We start from the raw sequence: 18602 nt of genomic DNA, 5'->3' as shown, positions 1-18602 counted from the left end.
TCACCGGAAAATTCCAGGCCGTGCAAAACCGGCTGTTGAGTGTGCTGCCTTCCCAAAGTGGGGAGGCTCTAAGGAAAGGAGCTGGGGAACCCGAATACCAGGAGACGTGGAGATGAGGTGACTTTTCCAAACTCTTCCCGATCAGACGGTGTACCATCCTCTGGATGTGCCATGCATGTTTTAGCTGTAGGAAGGGTCCCCTGCACCTGGAGGTATGGGACCCATGGAATGGGGGCCAGGCAGTATTACTCTAAAAGTGATGCATTTGCTGTCCCATCCTCACGAAGCCTCTCAGACCAACGAGTGTAGAGCCTTAGATCCCATCCAGCTCTGTGTCTACATATGGTCAGTCCAGGTTGCATCACAGCCCTTGAACAAATTTTGTAAGAATTTCTCTCTCTCTCTCACTGTCTTTATTTTGTTCTTGTTATTTAATTTTATAATGGGGTATAGCTGATTTTCAATACTGTGTTTCTTCCTGCTCTACATCTATCCACTTGATTCACTTAAAGAGAGACATCAATAAATTCTTTTACAGATTCTTACCAGTCTTATATATCCTTTTCTGGTGACAACAGTGTGCTGAGTCCAGCTCTTTGAGCTATAGAGTAGGTCCTGTCGAATACCTATTTTGTTTATGGAACCGTATCTGTGCTAATTTCAACCTCCTGGTTTATGCATCACCCCGCCCCACCTTTCTCCTTTAGCAGCCATAAGTGTGTTTTCTAAATGTGTGACTCCGTTTCTGTTTTGTAATTGCGTTCATGTGAAGGCATTTTTAGATACTATCTATAAGTGATACCTTATGATAAGTCTCTTTTTATGTCTGACTTATGTCACTTAGAATGATCGTACCTCAGTCTCCACGAGTTGCTGCCACTGGCCTTATTTCATTGATTTAAATGCTGAGTAATATTCCATTGTACGTAAGTACCACATCTTCTTTATCCACTTTTTCCTTCCAAGGACATGTAAGTTGTACCCAAATCGAGGCATTTCTAAACAGAGCAGCCCTAAACTTTGGGGTGCCTGTGTCTTGTCGATTTTTTGGTTTTCCCAAGATATGCGCCCATGAGGGGAAGTGCTGTATGCTCTGTAGCTCTCTTTTTTAGAAGTTTTAAGATACAGCATACACTTCTCAAGAGTGGCCGGTGGCAATTGACATCCCGCCGATCAGCAAAACAAGGCTCCCTTTTCTCCATGGCCTGTCCTGCATTTCTGGGTTTTACACTTTTTCAGCATGGGCCTTTTGACCAATGCGAAGTGAGACATTTTTGTAATGCTGATTTGCATTGCCCACTTGTTTAGTTGGCCAAAAAGAGCATCTGCGTTTTTTCCAAAATTTATTCAGGAAAGAACGCAAACGCCCTTTTTGGCCAAGGGCATCACGGTCGAGGTTTTGCCGCTTTTCCTGTGCTTTAAACGCGATTCGAATCTACCTCCTGAAATGTGTTTCCTGCAATTCTGCCTTGCTTTCAAATCCTCTTCGTTGCCTTCCCTCAATATATTTGTGGACGAGAGTTCTCATTTCTAAGTCTGCAGGTTTGTGAATTGCAGTGCCCCTGAGCTCCATTCTTCAACTCGCTTTCTTGGGAGCTGGCCGCAAAAGCGCAGGATTGCTTCAGGCCGTATTCTGCTTCCTGGCGGCAGGCTGAGCCTGTGGTTAATTCTTCTCCCTGATGGGAAAATAGAGTGACCTGTGCCTGTCCCAACACCTAGAGCTAGTCACTCATTGGTTCCCCCTCTTCCCGTGCATCCTCAGGACAAACTGCAACCTGTACGGAACAGGAGGATAAAGGTGCTGATTCTCCAAGGAGGGAGATTGCTAGTAAAGCGGCTGGAATGGCGAACCGGAGCACAAGGAGATGACAAATGAGGTTCGTTTTAGCAACCTTTCCCGATCACACGGTGTACCATCTTCGGGGTTTCTCATGCATGTTTTCAGTGTAGGACGATGCCCTTGAACCTGGAGATTTGGGACCCATGAGATGGGTACCACGCTATATTACTTTAAAGGGTCTGCGTTTGCTCACCCAACCTCACCAAACCTCTCAGCCTCAAGAGTGTCCACCCTTATGTCTCAATCAGCTGTGGGTCTAGATATGGTCAATCCAGGTGGCATCACAGGCCCTGAACGAATTTTGTAAGAATTTCTCTCTCTTTCACTGTCTTTGTTTAACGGGTTTTGAAGAGTAATTGATTTTTATAATGGGGTTTAGCTGCTTTTCAGTACTGTGTTTATGCCGCTTTATACCCACTTGACTCACTTACAGAGAGATATGAATACATAGGTTTTAAGATTCTTACTAGTCAGATATATTCTTGGGCGGTGAATAGGGGGTGTTGAGTCCAGTTCACTGAGCAAGGAGTAGGTCTTGTCTCTTACATATTGGGTTTATGGAACGGTATCTGAGCTAATTTGAAACCCTTGTTTTATGCATCACCCCACCTCACCTTTCCCGTTAAGCAGACATAGTCTGTTTTCTAAACGTGTGACTCTGTTCTGTTTTGCAATTCAGTTCAAGGGTAGCGGTTTTTACATTCCCTCTATAAGTGATATCTCATGATAAGTGTCTTGTTCTGTGTGACTTATTTCACTTAGAATCGTCATACCTAAATCCACTCATCATGCTGCTACTAGCCTTATGACATTGATTTCATGGCTGAGTGATATTCCATTGTATATAAGGACCACATCTTCTTTATCCATTCTTTTCTTTCCTGGGACATTTAAGGTGTATCGAAGTGGAGGTTCTTGTCAACAGAGTAGCCCAAAACTTTGGGGTGCCTGTGTCTTGCTGATTTTTAGTTTTCCCAATTTATACGCCCATGAGTGGAAGTGCCCTATGCTCTCTAAGCTGAGTTTTTTAGATGTTTCAGGACACACCGTACACTTCTCCAGAGTGGCTGTTGGCAATTTACATCCCGCCCATCAGCGTAGCAAGGCTCGCATTTCTCCATGGCCTGTCCTGCATTTCTGGTTTTGACACTTTATTCAGCATGGCCCTTTTGACCGATGGGAAGCGAGACTTCTTTGTAGCGCTGATTTGCCTTTCCAGGTTGCTTGGTTGGCCAAAAAGGGCGTATGCGTTTTTTCCTGAATATATTCAGGAAAAAACGCATACGCCCTTTTTGGCCAAGGGCATCATTGTCGAGGTTTTGCCGCTTTTCCTGTGCTTTAAAGGCTATTCGAATCTACCTCCTGAAATCTGTTTCCTGCAATTCTGCCTTGCTTTCAAATCCTCTTCGTTGCCTTCCCTCAATATATTTGTGGACGAGAGTTATCATTTCTAAGTCTGCAGGTTTGTGAATTGCAGTGCCCCTGAGCTCCATGATTCAACTCGCTTTCTTGGGAGCTGGCCGCAAAAGCGCAGGATTGCTTCAGGCCGTATTCTGGTTCCAGGCGGCAGGCTGAGCCTGTGGTTAATTCTTCTTCCTGATGGGAAAATAGAGTGACCTGTGCCTGTCCCAACACCTAGAGGTAGTCTCTCATTGGTTCCCCCTCTTCCCGTGCATCCTCAGGACAAATTGCAACCTGTACGGAACAGGAGGATAAAGGTGTGATTCTCCAAGGAGGGAGATTGCTAGTAAAGCGGCTGGAATGGCGAACCGGAGCACAAGGAGATGAGAAATGAGGTGCGTTTTAGCAACCTTTCCCGATCACACGGTGTACCATCTTCGGGGTTTCTCATGCATGTTTTCAATGTAGGACGATGCCCTTGAACCTGGAGATTTGGGACCCATGGGATGGGTACCACGCCGTATTTCTTTAAAGGGTCTGCGTTTGCTCACCCAACCTCACCAAACCTCTCAGCCCCAAGAGTGTCCACCCTTATCTCTCAATCAGATGTAGGTCTAGATATGGTCAATCCAGGTGGCCTCACAGCCCCTGAACGAATTTTGTAAGAATTTCTCTCTCTTTCACTGTCTTTGTTTCACGGGTTTTGAAAAGTAATTGATTTTTATAATGGGGTTTAGCTGCTTTTCACTGCTGTGTTTATGCCGCTTTATACCCACTTGACTCACTTACAGATAGATATCAATACGTAGGTTTTAAGATTCTTACTAGTCAGATATATTCTTGGGCGGTGAATAGGGGGTGTTGAGTCCAGTTCACTAAGCAAGGAGTAGGTCTTGTCTATTACATATTGGGTTTATGGAACGATATCTGAGCTAATTTGAAACCCTTGTTTTATGCATCACCCCGCCTCACCTTTCCCGTTAAGCAGCCATAGTGTGTTTTCTAAACGTGTGACTCTGTTCTGTTTTGTAATTCAGTTCAAGGGTAGCGGTTTTTACATTCCCTCTATAAGTGATATCTTATGATAAGTGTCTTTTTCTGTGTGACTTATTTCACTTAGAATCGTCATACCTAAATCCACTCATCATGCTGCTCCTAGCCTTATGACATTGATTTCATGGCTGAGTGATATTCCCTTGTACATAAGGACCACATCTTCTTTATCCATTCTTCTCTTTCCTGGGATATTTAAGGTGTAACGAAGTGGAGGTTCTTATCAACAGAGCAGCCCAAAACTTTGGGGTGCCTGTGTCTTGCTGATTTTTAGTTTTCCCAATTTATAGGCCCATGAGTGGAAGTGCCCTATGCTCTGTAAGCTGAGTTTTTTAGATGTTTCAGGACACACCGTACACTTCTCCAGAGTGGCTGTTGGCAATTTACATCCCGCCCATCAGCGTAGCAAGGCTCCCATTTCTCCATGGCCTGTCCTGCATTTCTGGTTTTGACACTTTATTCAGCATGGCCCTTTTGACCGATGGGAAGCGAGACTTCTTTGTAGCGCTGATTTGCCTTTCCAGGTTGCTTGGTTGGCCAAAAAGGGCGTATGCGTTTTTTCTGAATATATTCAGGATAAAACGCATACGCCCTTTTTGGCCAAGGGCATCATTGTCGAGGTTTTGCCGCTTTTCCTGTGCTTTAAAGGCTATTCGAATCTACCTCCTGAAATCTGTTTCCTGCAATTCTGCCTTGCTTTCAAATCCTCTTCGTTGCCTTCCCTCAATATATTTGTGGACGAGAGTTATCATTTCTACGTCTGCCGATTTGTGAATTGCAGTGCCCCTGAGCTCTATTCTTCAACTCGCTTTCTTGGGAGCTGGCCGCAGAAGCGCAGGATTGCTTCAGGCCATATTCTGGTTCCTGGCGGCAGGCTGAGCCTGTGGTTAATTCTTCTTCCTGATGGGAAAATAGAGTGACCTGTGCCTGTCCCAACACCTAGAGCTAGTCTCTCATTGGTTCCTCCTCTTCCCGTGCATCCTCAGGACAAATTGCAACCTGTACGGAACAGGAGGATAAAGGTGCTGATTCTCCAAGGAGGGAGATTGCTAGTAAAGCGGCTGGAATGGCGAACCGGAGCACAAGGAGATGAGAAATGACGTTCCTTTTAGAAACCTTTCCCGATCACACGGTGTACCATCTTCGGGGTTTCTCATGCATGTTTTCAATGTAGGACGATGCCCTTGAACCTGGAGATTTGGGACCCATGGGATGGGTACCACGCCGTATTACTTTAAAGGGTCTGCATTTGCTCACCCAGCCTCACCAAAACTCTCAGCCCCAAGAGTGTCCACCCTTATGTCTCAATCAGCTGTGGGTCTAGATATGGTCAATCCAGGTGGCATCACAGCCCCTGAACGAATTTTTGTCAGAATTCCTCTCTCTTTCACTGTCTTTGTTTCACGGGTTTTGAAAAGGAATTGATTTTTATAATGGGGTTTAGCTGCTTTTCACTGCTGTGTTTATCCCGCTTTACACCCACTTGACTCACTTACAGAGAGATATCAATACATAGGTTTTAAGATTCTTACTAGTCAGATATATTCTTGGGCGGTGAATAGGGGGTGTTGCGTCCAGTTCACTGAGCAAGGAGTAGGTCTTTATTACATATTGGGTTTCTGGAACGGTATCTGAGCTAATTTGAAACCCTTGTTTTATGCATCACCCCACCTCACCTTTCCCGTTAAGCAGCCATAGTGTGTTTTCTAAACGTGTGACTCTGTTCTGTTTTGTAATTCAGTTCAAGGGTAGCGGTTTTTACATTCCCTCTATAAGTGATATCTTATGATAAGTGTCTTTTTCTGTGTGACTTATTTCACTTAGAATCGTCATACCTAAATCCACTCATCATGCTGCTACTAGCCTTATGACATTGATTTCATGGCTGAGTGATATTCCATTGTACATAAGGACCACATCTTCTTTATCCATTCTTCTCTTTCCTGGGATATTTAAGGTGTAACGAAGTGGAGGTTCTTGTCAACAGAGTAGCCCAAAACTTTGGGGTGCCTGTGTCTTGCTGATTTTTAGTTTTCCCAATTTATACGCCCATGAATGGAAGTGCCCTATGGTCTCTAAGCTGAGTTTTTTAGATGTTTCAGGACACACCGTACACATCTCCAGATTGGCTGTTGGCAATGTACATCCCGCCCATCAGCGTAGCAAGGCTCCCATTTCTCCATGGCCTGTCCTGCATTTCTGGTTTTGACACTTTATTCAGCATGGCCCTTTTGACCGATGGGAAGCGAGACTCCTTTGTAGCGCTGATTCGCCTTTCCAGGTTGCTTGGTTGGCCAAAAAGGGCGTATGCGTTTTTTCCTGAATATATTCAGGAAAAAACGCATACGCCCTTTTTGGCCAAAGGCATCATTGTCGAGGTTTTGCCGCATTTCCTGTGCTTTAAAGGCGATTCGAATCTACCTCCTGAAATCTGTTTCCTGCAATTCTGCCTTGCTTTCAAATCCTCTTCGTTGCCTTCTCTCAATATATTTGTGGACGAGGGTTATCATTTCTAAGTCTGCAGGTTTGTGAATTGCAGTGCCCCTGAGCTCCATTCTTCAACTCGCTTTCTTGGGAGCTGGCCGCAAAAGCGCAGGATTGCTTCAGGCCGTATTCTGGTTCCTGGCGGCAGGCTGAGCCTGTGGTTAATTCTTCTTCCTGATGGGAAAATAGAGTGACCTGTGCCTGTCCCAACACCTAGAGCTAGTCTCTCATTGGTTCCCCCTCTTCCCGTTCATCCTCAGGACCAATTGCAACCTGTACGGAACAGGAGGATAAAGGTGCTGATTCTCCAAGGAGGGAGATTGCTAGTAAAGCGGCTGGAATGGCGAACCGGAGCACAAGGAGATGAGAAATGAGGTGCGTTTTAGAAACCTTTCCCGATCACACAGTGTACCATCTTCGGGGTTTCTCATGCATGTTTTCAGTGTAGGACGATGCCCTTGAACCTGGAGATTTGGGACCCATGGGATGGGTACCACGCCGTATTACTTTAAAGGGTCTGCGTTTGCTCACCCAACCTCACCAAACCTCTCAGCCCCAAGAGTGCCCACCCTTATGTCTCAATCAGCTGTGGGTCTAGATATGGTCAATCCAGGTGGCCTCACAGCCCCTGAACGAATTTTGTAAGAATTTCTCTCTCTTTCACTGTCTTTGTTTCACGGGTTTTGAAAAGTAATTGATTTTTATAATGGGGTTTAGCTGCTTTTCACTGCTGTGTTTATGCCGCTTTATACCCACTTGACTCACTTACAGAGAGATATCAATACATAGGTTTTAAGATTCTTACTAGTCAGATATATTCTTGGGCGGTGAATAGGGGGTGTTGAGTCCAGTTCACTGAGCAAGGAGTAGGTCTTGTCTCTTACATATTGGGTTTATGGAACGCTATCTGAGCTAATTTGAAACCCTTGTTTTATGCATCACCCCACCTCACCTTTCCCGTTAAGCAGCCATAGTGTGTTTTCTAAACATGTGACTCTTTTCTGTTTTGTAATTCAGTTCAAGGGTAGCGGTTTTTACATTCCCTCTATAAGTGATATCTTATGATAAGTGTCTTTTTCTGTGTGACTTATTTCACTTAGAATCGTCATACCTAAATCCACTCATCATGCTGCTACTAGCCTTATGACGTTGATTTCATGGCTGAGTGGTATTCCATTGTACATAAGGACCACAACTTCTTTATCCATTCTTCTCTTTCCGGGGATATTTAAGGTGTAAGGAAGTGGAGGTTCTTGTCAATAAAGCAGCCCAAAACTTTGGGGTGCCTGTGTCTTGCTGATTTTTAGTTTTCCCAATTTATACGCCCATGAGTGGAAGTGCCCTATGCTCTCTAAGCTGAGTTTTTTAGATGTCTCAGGACACACCGTACACTTCTCCAGAGTGGCTGTTGGCAATGTACATCCCGCCCATCAACGTAGCAAGGCTCCCATTTCTCCATGGCCTGTCCTGCATTTCTGGTTTGGACACTTTATTCAGCATGGCCCTTTTGACCGATGGGAAGCGAGACTTCTTTGTAGCGCTGATTTGCCTTTCCAGGTTGCTTGGTTGGCCAAAAAGGGCGTATGCGTTTTTTCCTGAATATATTCAGGAAAAAACGCATACGCCCTTTTTGGCCAAGGGCATCATTGTCGAGGTTTTGCCGCTTTTCCTGTGCTTTAAAGGCGATTCGAATCTACCTCCTGAAATCTGTTTCCTGCAATTCTGCCTTGCTTTCAAATCCTCTTCGTTGCCTTCCCTCAATATATTTGTGGACGAGAGTTAGCATCTCTAAGTCTGCAGGTTTGTGAATTGCAGTGCCCCTGAGCTCCATTCTTCAACTCGCTTTCTTGGGAGCTGGCCGCAAAAGCGCAGGATTGCTTCAGGCCGTCTTCTGGTTCCTGGCGGCAGGCTGAGCCTGTGGTTAATTCTTCTTCCTGATGGGAAAATAGAGTGACCTGTGCCTGTCCCAACACCTAGAGCTAGTCTCTCATTGGTTCCCCCTCTTCCCGTTCATCCTCAGGTCAAATTGCAACCTGTACGGAACAGGAGGATAAAGGTGCTGATTCTCCAAGGAGGGAGATTGCTAGTAAAGCGGCTGGAATGGCGAACCGGAGCACAAGGAGATGAGAAATGACGTTCCTTTTAGAAACCTTTCCCGATCACACGGTGTACCATCTTCGGGGTTTCTCATGCATGTTTTCAATGTAGGACGATGCCCTTGAACCTGGAGATTTGGGACCCATGGGATGGGTACCACGCCGTATTACTTTAAAGTGTCTGCGTTTGCTCACCCAGCCTCACCAAACCTCTCAGCCCCAAGAGTGTCCACCCTTATGTCTCAATCAGCTGTGGGTCTAGATATGGTCAATCCAGGTGGCATCACAGCCCCTGAACGAATTTTTGTCAGAATTCCTCTCTCTTTCACTGTCTTTGTTTCACGGGTTTTGAAAAGTAATTGATTTTTATAATGGGGTTTAGCTGCTTTTCACTGCTGTGTTTATGCCGCTTTACACCCACTTGGCTCACTTACAGAGAGATATCAATACATAGGTTTTAAGATTCTTACTAGTCAGATATATTCTTGGGCGGTGAATAGGGGGTGTTGCGTCCAGTTCACTGAGCAAGGAGTAGGTCTTTATTACATATTAGGTTTCTGGAACGGTATCTGAGCTAATTTGAAACCCTTGTTTTATGCATCACCCCACCTCACCTTTCCCGTTAAGCAGCCATAGTGTGTTTTCTAAACGTGTGACTCTGTTCTGTTTTGTAATTCAGTTCAAGGGTAGCGGTTTTTACATTCCCTCTATAAGTGATATCTTTTGATAAGTGTCTTTTTCTGTGTGACTTATTTCACTTAGAATCGTCATACCTAAATCCACTCATCATGCTGCTACTAGCCTTATGACATTGATTTCATGGCTGAGTGATATTCCATTGTACATAAGGACCACAACTTCTTTATCCATTCTTCTCTTTCCTGGGATATTTAAGGTGTAACGAAGTGGAGGTTCTTGTCAACAGAGTAGCCCAAAACTTTCGGGTGCCTGTGTCTTGCTGATTTTTAGTTTTCCCAATTTATACGCCCATGAGTGGAAGTGCCCTATGCTCTCTAAGCTGAGTTTTTTAGATGTTTCAGGACACACCGTACACTTCTCCAGAGTGGCTGTTGGCAATGTACATCCCGCCCATCAGCGTAGCAAGGCTCCCATTTCTCCATGGCCTGTCCTGCATTTCTGGTTTTGACACTTTATTCAGCATGGCCCTTTTGACCGATGGGAAGCGAGACTTCTTTGTAGCGCTGATTCGCCTTTCCAGGTTGCTTGGTTGGCCAAAAAGGGCGTATGCGTTTTTTCCTGAATATATTCAGGAAAAAACGCATACGCCCTTTTTGGCCAAGGGCATCATCGTCGAGGTTTTGCCGCTTTTCCTGTGCTTTAAAGGCGATTCGAATCTACCTCCTGAAATCTGTTTCCTGCAATTCTGCCTTGCTTTCAAATCCTCTTCGTTGCCTTCCCTCAATATATTTGTGGACGAGAGTTATCATTTCTAAGTCTGCAGGTTTGTGAATTGCAGTGCCCCTGAGCTCCATTCTTCAACTCGCTTTCTTGGGAGCTGGCCGCAAAAGCGCAGGATTGCTTCAGGCCGTATTCTGCTTCCTGGCGTAGGCTGAGCCTGTGGTTAATTCTTCTTCCTGATGGGAAAATAGAGTGACCTGTGCCTGTCCCAACACCTAGAGCTAGTCTCTCATTGGTTCCCCCTCTTCCCGTTCATCCTCAGGACCAATTGCAACCTGTACGGAACAGGAGGTTAAAGGTGCTGATTCTCCAAGGAGGGAGATTGCTAGTAAAGCGGCTGGAATGGCGAACCGGAGCACAAGGAGATGAGAAATGAGGTGCGTTTTAGAAACCTTTCCCGATCACACAGTGTACCATCTTCGGGGTTTCTCATGCATGTTTTCAATGTAGGACGATGCCCTTGAACCTGGAGATTTGGGACCCATGGGATGGGTACCACGCCGTATTACTTTAAAGGGTCTGCGTTTGCTCACCCAACCTCACCAAACCTCTCAGCCCCAAGAGTGCCCACCCTTATGTCTCAATCAGCTGTGGGTCTAGATATGGTCAATCCAGGTGGCATCACAGCCCCTGAACGAATTTTGTAAGAATTTCTCTCTCTTTCACTGTCTTTGTTTCACGGGTTTTGAAAAGTAATTGATTTTTATAATGGGGTTTAGCTGCTTTTCACTGCTGTGTTTATGCCGCTTTATACCCACTTGACTCACTTACAGAGAGATATCAATACATAGGTTTTAAGATTCTTACTAGTCAGATATATTCTTGGGCGGTGAATAGGGGGTGTTGAGTCCAGTTCACTGAGCAAGGAGTAGGTCTTGTCTCTTACATATTGGGTTTATGGAACGCTATCTGAGCTAATTTGAAACCCTTGTTTTATGCATCACCCCACCTCACCTTTCCCGTTAAGCAGCCATAGTGTGTTTTCTAAACGTGTGACTCTTTTCTGTTTTGTAATTCAGTTCAAGGGTAGCGGTTTTTACATTCCCTCTATAAGTGATATCTTATGATAAGTGTCTTTTTCTGTGTGACTTATTTCACTTAAAATCGTCATACCTAAATCCACTCATCATGCTGCTACTAGCCTTATGACGTTGATTTCATGGCTGAGTGGTATTCCATTGTACATAAGGACCACAACTTCTTTATCCATTCTTCTCTTTCCGGGGATATTTAAGGTGTAAGGAAGTGGAGGTTCTTGTCAATAAAGCAGCCCAAAACTTTGGGGTGCCTGTGTCTTGCTGATTTTTAGTTTTCCCAATTTATACGCCCATGAGTGGAAGTGCCCTATGCTCTCTAAGCTGAGTTTTTTAGATGTCTCAGGACACACCGTACACTTCTCCAGAGTGGCTGTTGGCAATTTACATCCCGCCCATCAACGTAGCAAGGCTCCCATTTCTCCATGGCCTGTCCTGCATTTCTGGTTTGGACACTTTATTCAGCATGGCCCTTTTGACCGATGGGAAGCGAGACTTCTTTGTAGCGCTGATTTGCCTTTCCAGGTTGCTTGGTTGGCCAAAAAGGGCGTATGCGTTTTTTCCTGAATATATTCAGGAAAAAACGCATACGCCCTTTTTGGCCAAGGGCATCATTGTCGAGGTTTTGCCGCTTTTCCTGTGCTTTAAAGGCGATTCGAATCTACCTCCTGAAATCTGTTTCCTGCAATTCTGCCTTGCTTTCAAATCCTCTTCGTTGCCTTCCCTCAATATATTTGTGGACGAGAGTTAGCATCTCTAAGTCTGCAGGTTTGTGAATTGCAGTGCCCCTGAGTTCCATTCTTCAACTCGCTTTCTTGGGAGCTGGCCGCAAAAGCGCAGGATTGCTTCAGGCCGTCTTCTGGTTCCTGGCGGCAGGCTGAGCCTGTGGTTAATTCTTCTTCCTGATGGGAAAATAGAGTGACCTGTGCCTGTCCCAACACCTAGAGCTAGTATCTCATTGGTTCCCCCTCTTCCCGTTCATCCTCAGGTCAAATTGCAACCTGTACGGAACAGGAGGATAAAGGTGCTGATTCTCCAAGGAGGGAGATTGCTAGTAAAGCGGCTGGAATGGCGAAGCGGAGCACAAGGAGATGAGAAATGAGGTTCGTTTTAGAAACCTTTCCCGATCACACGGTGTACCATCTTCGGGGTTTCTCATGCATGTTTTCAATGTAGGACGATGCCCTTGAACCTGGAGATTTGGGACCCATGGGATGGGTACCACGTCGTATTACTTTAAAGGGTCTGCATTTGCTCACCCAGCGTCACCAAAATTCTCAGCCCCAAGAGTGTCCACCCTTATGTCTAAATCAGCTGTGGGTCTAGATATGGTCAATCCAGGTGGCATCACAGCCCCTGAACGAATTTTTGTCAGAATTCCTCTCTCTTTCACTGTCTTTGTTTCACGGGTTTTGAAAAGGAATTGATTTTTATAATGGGGTTTAGCTGCTTTTCACTGCTGTGTTTATGCCGCTTTACACCCACTTGACTCACTTACAGAGAGATATCAATACATAGGTTTTAAGATTCTTACTAGTCAGATATATTCTTGGGCGGTGAATAGGGGGTGTTGCGTCCAGTTCTCTGAGCAAGGAGTAGGTCTTTATTACATATTGGGTTTCTGGAACGGTATCTGAGCTAATTTGAAACCCTTGTTTTATGCATCACCCCACCTCACCTTTCCCGTTAAGCAGCCATAGTGTGTTTTCTAAACGTGTGACTCTGTTCTGTTTTGTAATTCAGTTCAAGGGTAGCGGTTTTTACATTCCCTCTATAAGTGATATCTTATGATAAGTGTCTTTTTCTGTGTGACTTATTTCACTTAGAATCGTCATACCTAAATCCACTCATCATGCTGCTACTAGCCTTATGACATTGATTTCATGGCTGAGTGATATTCCATTGTACATAAGGACCACATCTTCTTTATCCATTCTTCTCTTTCCTGGGATATTTAAGGTGTAACGAAGTGGAGGTTCTTGTCAACAGAGTAGCCCAAAACTTTGGGGTGCCTGTGTCTTGCTGATTTTTAGTTTTCCCAATTTATACGCCCATGAATGGAAGTGCCCTATGGTCTCTAAGCTGAGTTTTTTAGATGTTTCAGGACACACCGTACACATCTCCAGATTGGCTGTTGGCAATGTACATCCCGCCCATCAGCGTAGCAAGGCTCCCATTTCTCCATGGCCTGTCCTGCATTTCTGGTTTTGACACTTTATTCAGCATGGCCCTTTTGACCGATGGGAAGCGAGACTTCTTTGTAGCGCTGATTCGCCTTTCCAGGTTGCTTGGTTGGCCAAAAAGGGCGTATGCGTTTTTTCCTGAATATATTCAGGAAAAAACGCATACGCCCTTTTTGGCCAAAGGCATCATTGTCGAGGTTTTGCCGCATTTCCTGTGCTTTAAAGGCGATTCGAATCTACCTCCTGAAATCTGTTTCCTGCAATTCTGCCTTGCTTTCAAATCCTCTTCGTTGCCTTCTCTCAATATATTTGTGGACGAGGGTTATCATTTCTAAGTCTGCAGGTTTGTGAATTGCAGTGCCCCTGAGCTCCATTCTTCAACTCGCTTTCTTCGGAGCTGGCCGCAAAAGCGCAGGATTGCTTCAGGCCGTATTCTGCTTCCTGGCGGCAGGCTGAGCCTGTGGTTAATTCTTCTTCCTGATGGGAAAATAGAGTGACCTGTGCCTGTCCCAACACCTAGAGCTAGTCTCTCATTGGTTCCCCCTCTTCCCGTTCATCCTCAGGTCAAATTGCAACCTGTACGGAACAGGAGGATAAAGGTGCTGATTCTCCAAGGAGGGAGATTGCTAGTAAAGCGGCTGGAATGGCGAACCGGAGCACAAGGAGATGAGAAATGACGTTCCTTTTAGAAACCTTTCCCGATCACACGGTGTACCATCTTCGGGGTTTCTCATGCATGTTTTCAATGTAGGACGATGCCCTTGAACCTGGAGATTTGGGACCCATGGGATGGGTACCACGCCGTATTACTTTAAAGTGTCTGCGTTTGCTCACCCAGCCTCACCAAACCTCTCAGCCCCAAGAGTGTCCACCCTTATGTCTCAATCAGCTGTGGGTCTAGATATGGTCAATCCAGGTGGCATCACAGCCCCTGAACGAATTTTTGTCAGAATTCCTCTCTCTTTCACTGTCTTTGTTTCACGGGTTTTGAAAAGTAATTGATTTTTATAATGGGGTTTAGCTGCTTTTCACTGCTGTGTTTATCCCGCTTTACACCCACTTGACTCACTTACAGAGAGATATCAATACATAGGTTTTAAGATTCTTACTAGTCAGATATATTCTTGGGCGGTGAATAGGGGGTGTTGCGTCCAGTTCACTGAGCAAGGAGTAGATCTTTATTACATATTGGGTTTCTGGAACGGTATCTGAGCTAATTTGAAACCCTTGTTTTATGCATCACCCCACCTCACCTTTCCCGTTAAGCAGCCATAGTGTGTTTTCTAAACGTGTGACTCTGTTCTGTTTTGTAATTCAGTTCAAGGGTAGCGGTTTTTACATTCCCTCTATAAGTGATATCTTATGATAAGTGTCTTTTTCTGTGTGACTTATTTCACTTAGAATCGTCATACCTAAATCCACTCATCATGCTGCTACTAGCCTTATGACATTGATTTCATGGCTGAGTGATATTCCATTGTACATAAGGACCACATCTTCTTTATCCATTCTTCTCTTTCCTGGGATATTTAAGGTGTAACGAAGTGGAGGTTCTTGTCAACAGAGTAGCCCAAAACTTTGGGGTGCCTGTGTCTTGCTGATTTTTAGTTTTCCCAATTTATACGCCCATGAATGGAAGTGCCCTATGGTCTCTAAGCTGAGTTTTTTAGATGTTTCAGGACACACCGTACACATCTCCAGATTGGCTGTTGGCAATGTACATCCCGCCCATCAGCGTAGCAAGGCTCCCATTTCTCCATGGCCTGTCCTGCATTTCTGGTTTTGACACTTTATTCAGCATGGCCCTTTTGACCGATGGGAAGCGAGACTTCTTTGTAGCGCTGATTTGCCTTTCCAGGTTGCTTGGTTGGCCAAAAAGGGCGTATGCGTTTTTTCTGAATATATTCAGGATAAAACGCATACGCCCTTTTTGGCCAAGGGCATCATTGTCGAGGTTTTGCCGCTTTTCCTGTGCTTTAAAGGCGATTCGAATCTACCTCCTGAAATCTGTTTCCTGCAATTCTGCCTTGCTTTCAAATCCTCTTCGTTGCCTTCCCTCAATATATTTGTGGACGAGAGTTATCATTTCTACGTCTGCCGATTTGTGAATTGCAGTGCCCCTGAGCTCTATTCTTCAACTCGCTTTCTTGGGAGCTGGCCGCAGAAGCGCAGGATTGCTTCAGGCCATATTCTGGTTCCTGGCGGCAGGCTGAGCCTGTGGTTAATTCTTCTTCCTGATGGGAAAATAGAGTGACCTGTGCCTGTCCCAACACCTAGAGCTAGTCTCTCATTGGTTCCTCCTCTTCCCGTGCATCCTCAGGACAAATTGCAACCTGTACGGAACAGGAGGATAAAGGTGCTGATTCTCCAAGGAGGGAGATTGCTAGTAAAGCGGCTGGAATGGCGAACCGGAGCACAAGGAGATGAGAAATGAGGTGCGTTTTAGCAACCTTTCCCGATCACACGGTGTACCATCTTCGGGGTTTCTCATGCATGTTTTCAATGTAGGACGATGCCCTTGAACCTGGAGATTTGGGACCCATGGGATGGGTACCACGCCGTATTACTTTAAAGGGTCTGCATTTGCTCACCCAGCCTCACCAAAACTCTCAGCCCCAAGAGTGTCCACCCTTATGTCTCAATCAGCTGTGGGTCTAGATATGGTCAATCCAGGTGGCATCACAGCCCCTGAACGAATTTTTGTCAGAATTCCTCTCTCTTTCACTGTCTTTGTTTCACGGGTTTTGAAAAGGAATTGATTTTTATAATGGGGTTTAGCTGCTTTTCACTGCTGTGTTTATCCCGCTTTACACCCACTTGACTCACTTACAGAGAGATATCAATACATAGGTTTTAAGATTCTTACTAGTCAGATATATTCTTGGGCGGTGAATAGGGGGTGTTGCGTCCAGTTCACTGAGCAAGGAGTAGGTCTTTATTACATATTGGGTTTCTGGAACGGTATCTGAGCTAATTTGAAACCCTTGTTTTATGCATCACCCCACCTCACCTTTCCCGTTAAGCAGCCATAGTGTGTTTTCTAAACGTGTGACTCTGTTCTGTTTTGTAATTCAGTTCAAGGGTAGCGGTTTTTACATTCCCTCTATAAGTGATATCTTATGATAAGTGTCTTTTTCTGTGTGACTTATTTCACTTAGAATCGTCATACCTAAATCCACTCATCATGCTGCTACTAGCCTTATGACATTGATTTCATGGCTGAGTGATATTCCATTGTACATAAGGACCACATCTTCTTTATCCATTCTTCTCTTTCCTGGGATATTTAAGGTGTAACGAAGTGGAGGTTCTTGTCAACAGAGTAGCCCAAAACTTTGGGGTGCCTGTGTCTTGCTGATTTTTAGTTTTCCCAATTTATACGCCCATGAATGGAAGTGCCCTATGGTCTCTAAGCTGAGTTTTTTAGATGTTTCAGGACACACCGTACACATCTCCAGATTGGCTGTTGGCAATGTACATCCCGCCCATCAGCGTAGCAAGGCTCCCATTTCTCCATGGCCTGTCCTGCATTTCTGGTTTTGACACTTTATTCAGCATGGCCCTTTTGACCGATGGGAAGCGAGACTTCTTTGTAGCGCTGATTCGCCTTTCCAGGTTGCTTGGTTGGCCAAAAAGGGCGTATGCGTTTTTTCCTGAATATATTCAGGAAAAAACGCATACGCCCTTTTTGGCCAAAGGCATCATTGTCGAGGTTTTGCCGCATTTCCTGTGCTTTAAAGGCGATTCGAATCTACCTCCTGAAATCTGTTTCCTGCAATTCTGCCTTGCTTTCAAATCCTCTTCGTTGCCTTCTCTCAATATATTTGTGGACGAGGGTTATCATTTCTAAGTCTGCAGGTTTGTGAATTGCAGTGCCCCTGAGCTCCATTCTTCAACTCGCTTTCTTGGGAGCTGGCCGCAAAAGCGCAGGATTGCTTCAGGCCGTATTCTGGTTCCTGGCGGCAGGCTGAGCCTGTGGTTAATTCTTCTTCCTGATGGGAAAATAGAGTGACCTGTGCCTGTCCCAACACCTAGAGCTAGTCTCTCATTGGTTCCCCCTCTTCCCGTGTATCCTCAGGACAAATTGCAACCTGTACAGAACAGGAGGATAAAGGTGCTGATTCTCCAAGGAGGGAGATTGCTAGTAAAGCGGCTGGAATGGCGAACCGGAGCACAAGGAGATGAGAAATGAGGTGCGTTTTAGCAACCTTTCCCGATCATACGGTGTACCATCTTCGGGGTTTCTCATGCATGTTTTCAATGTAGGACGATGCCCTTGAACCTGGAGATTTGGGACCCATGGGATGGGTACCACGCCGTATTTCTTTAAAGGGTCTGCGTTTGCTCACCCAACCTCACCAAACCTCTCAGCCCCAAGAGTGTCCACCCTTATGTCTCAATCAGATGTGGGTCTAGATATGGTCAATCCAGGTGGCCTCACAGCCCCTGAACGAATTTTGTAAGAATTTCTCTCTCTTTCACTGTCTTTGTTTCACGGGTTTTGAAAAGTAATTGATTGTTATAATGGGGTTTAGCTGCTTTTCACTGCTGTGTTTATGCCGCTTTATACCCACTTGACTCACTTACAGATAGATATCAATACGTAGGTTTTAAGATTCTTACTAGTCAGATATATTCTTGGGCGGTGAATAGGGGGTGTTGAGTCCAGTTCACTGAGCAAGGAGTAGGTCTTGTCTATTACATATTGGGTTTATGGAACGATATCTGAGCTAATTTGAAACCCTTGTTTTATGCATCACCCCGCCTCACCTTTCCCGTTAAGCAGCCATAGTGTGTTTTCTAAACGTGTGACTCTGTTCTGTTTTGTAATTCAGTTCAAGGGTAGCGGTTTTTACATTCCCTCTATAAGTGATATCTTATGATAAGTGTCTTTTTCTGTGTGACTTATTTCACTTAGAATCGTCATACCTAAATCCACTCATCATGCTGCTCCTAGCCTTATGACATTGATTTCATGGCTGAGTGATATTCCCTTGTACATAAGGACCACATCTTCTTTATCCATTCTTCTCTTTCCTGGGATATTTAAGGTGTAACGAAGTGGAGGTTCTTGTCAACAGAGCAGCCCAAA

The sequence above is a fragment of the Balaenoptera borealis genome (genome assembly GCF_965194805.1).
Source record: "Balaenoptera borealis genome assembly, chromosome: 9".
In the NCBI taxonomy this organism is placed as follows: domain Eukaryota; kingdom Metazoa; phylum Chordata; class Mammalia; order Artiodactyla; family Balaenopteridae; genus Balaenoptera; species Balaenoptera borealis.
Note: the sequence above shows the minus strand (reverse complement) of the source record.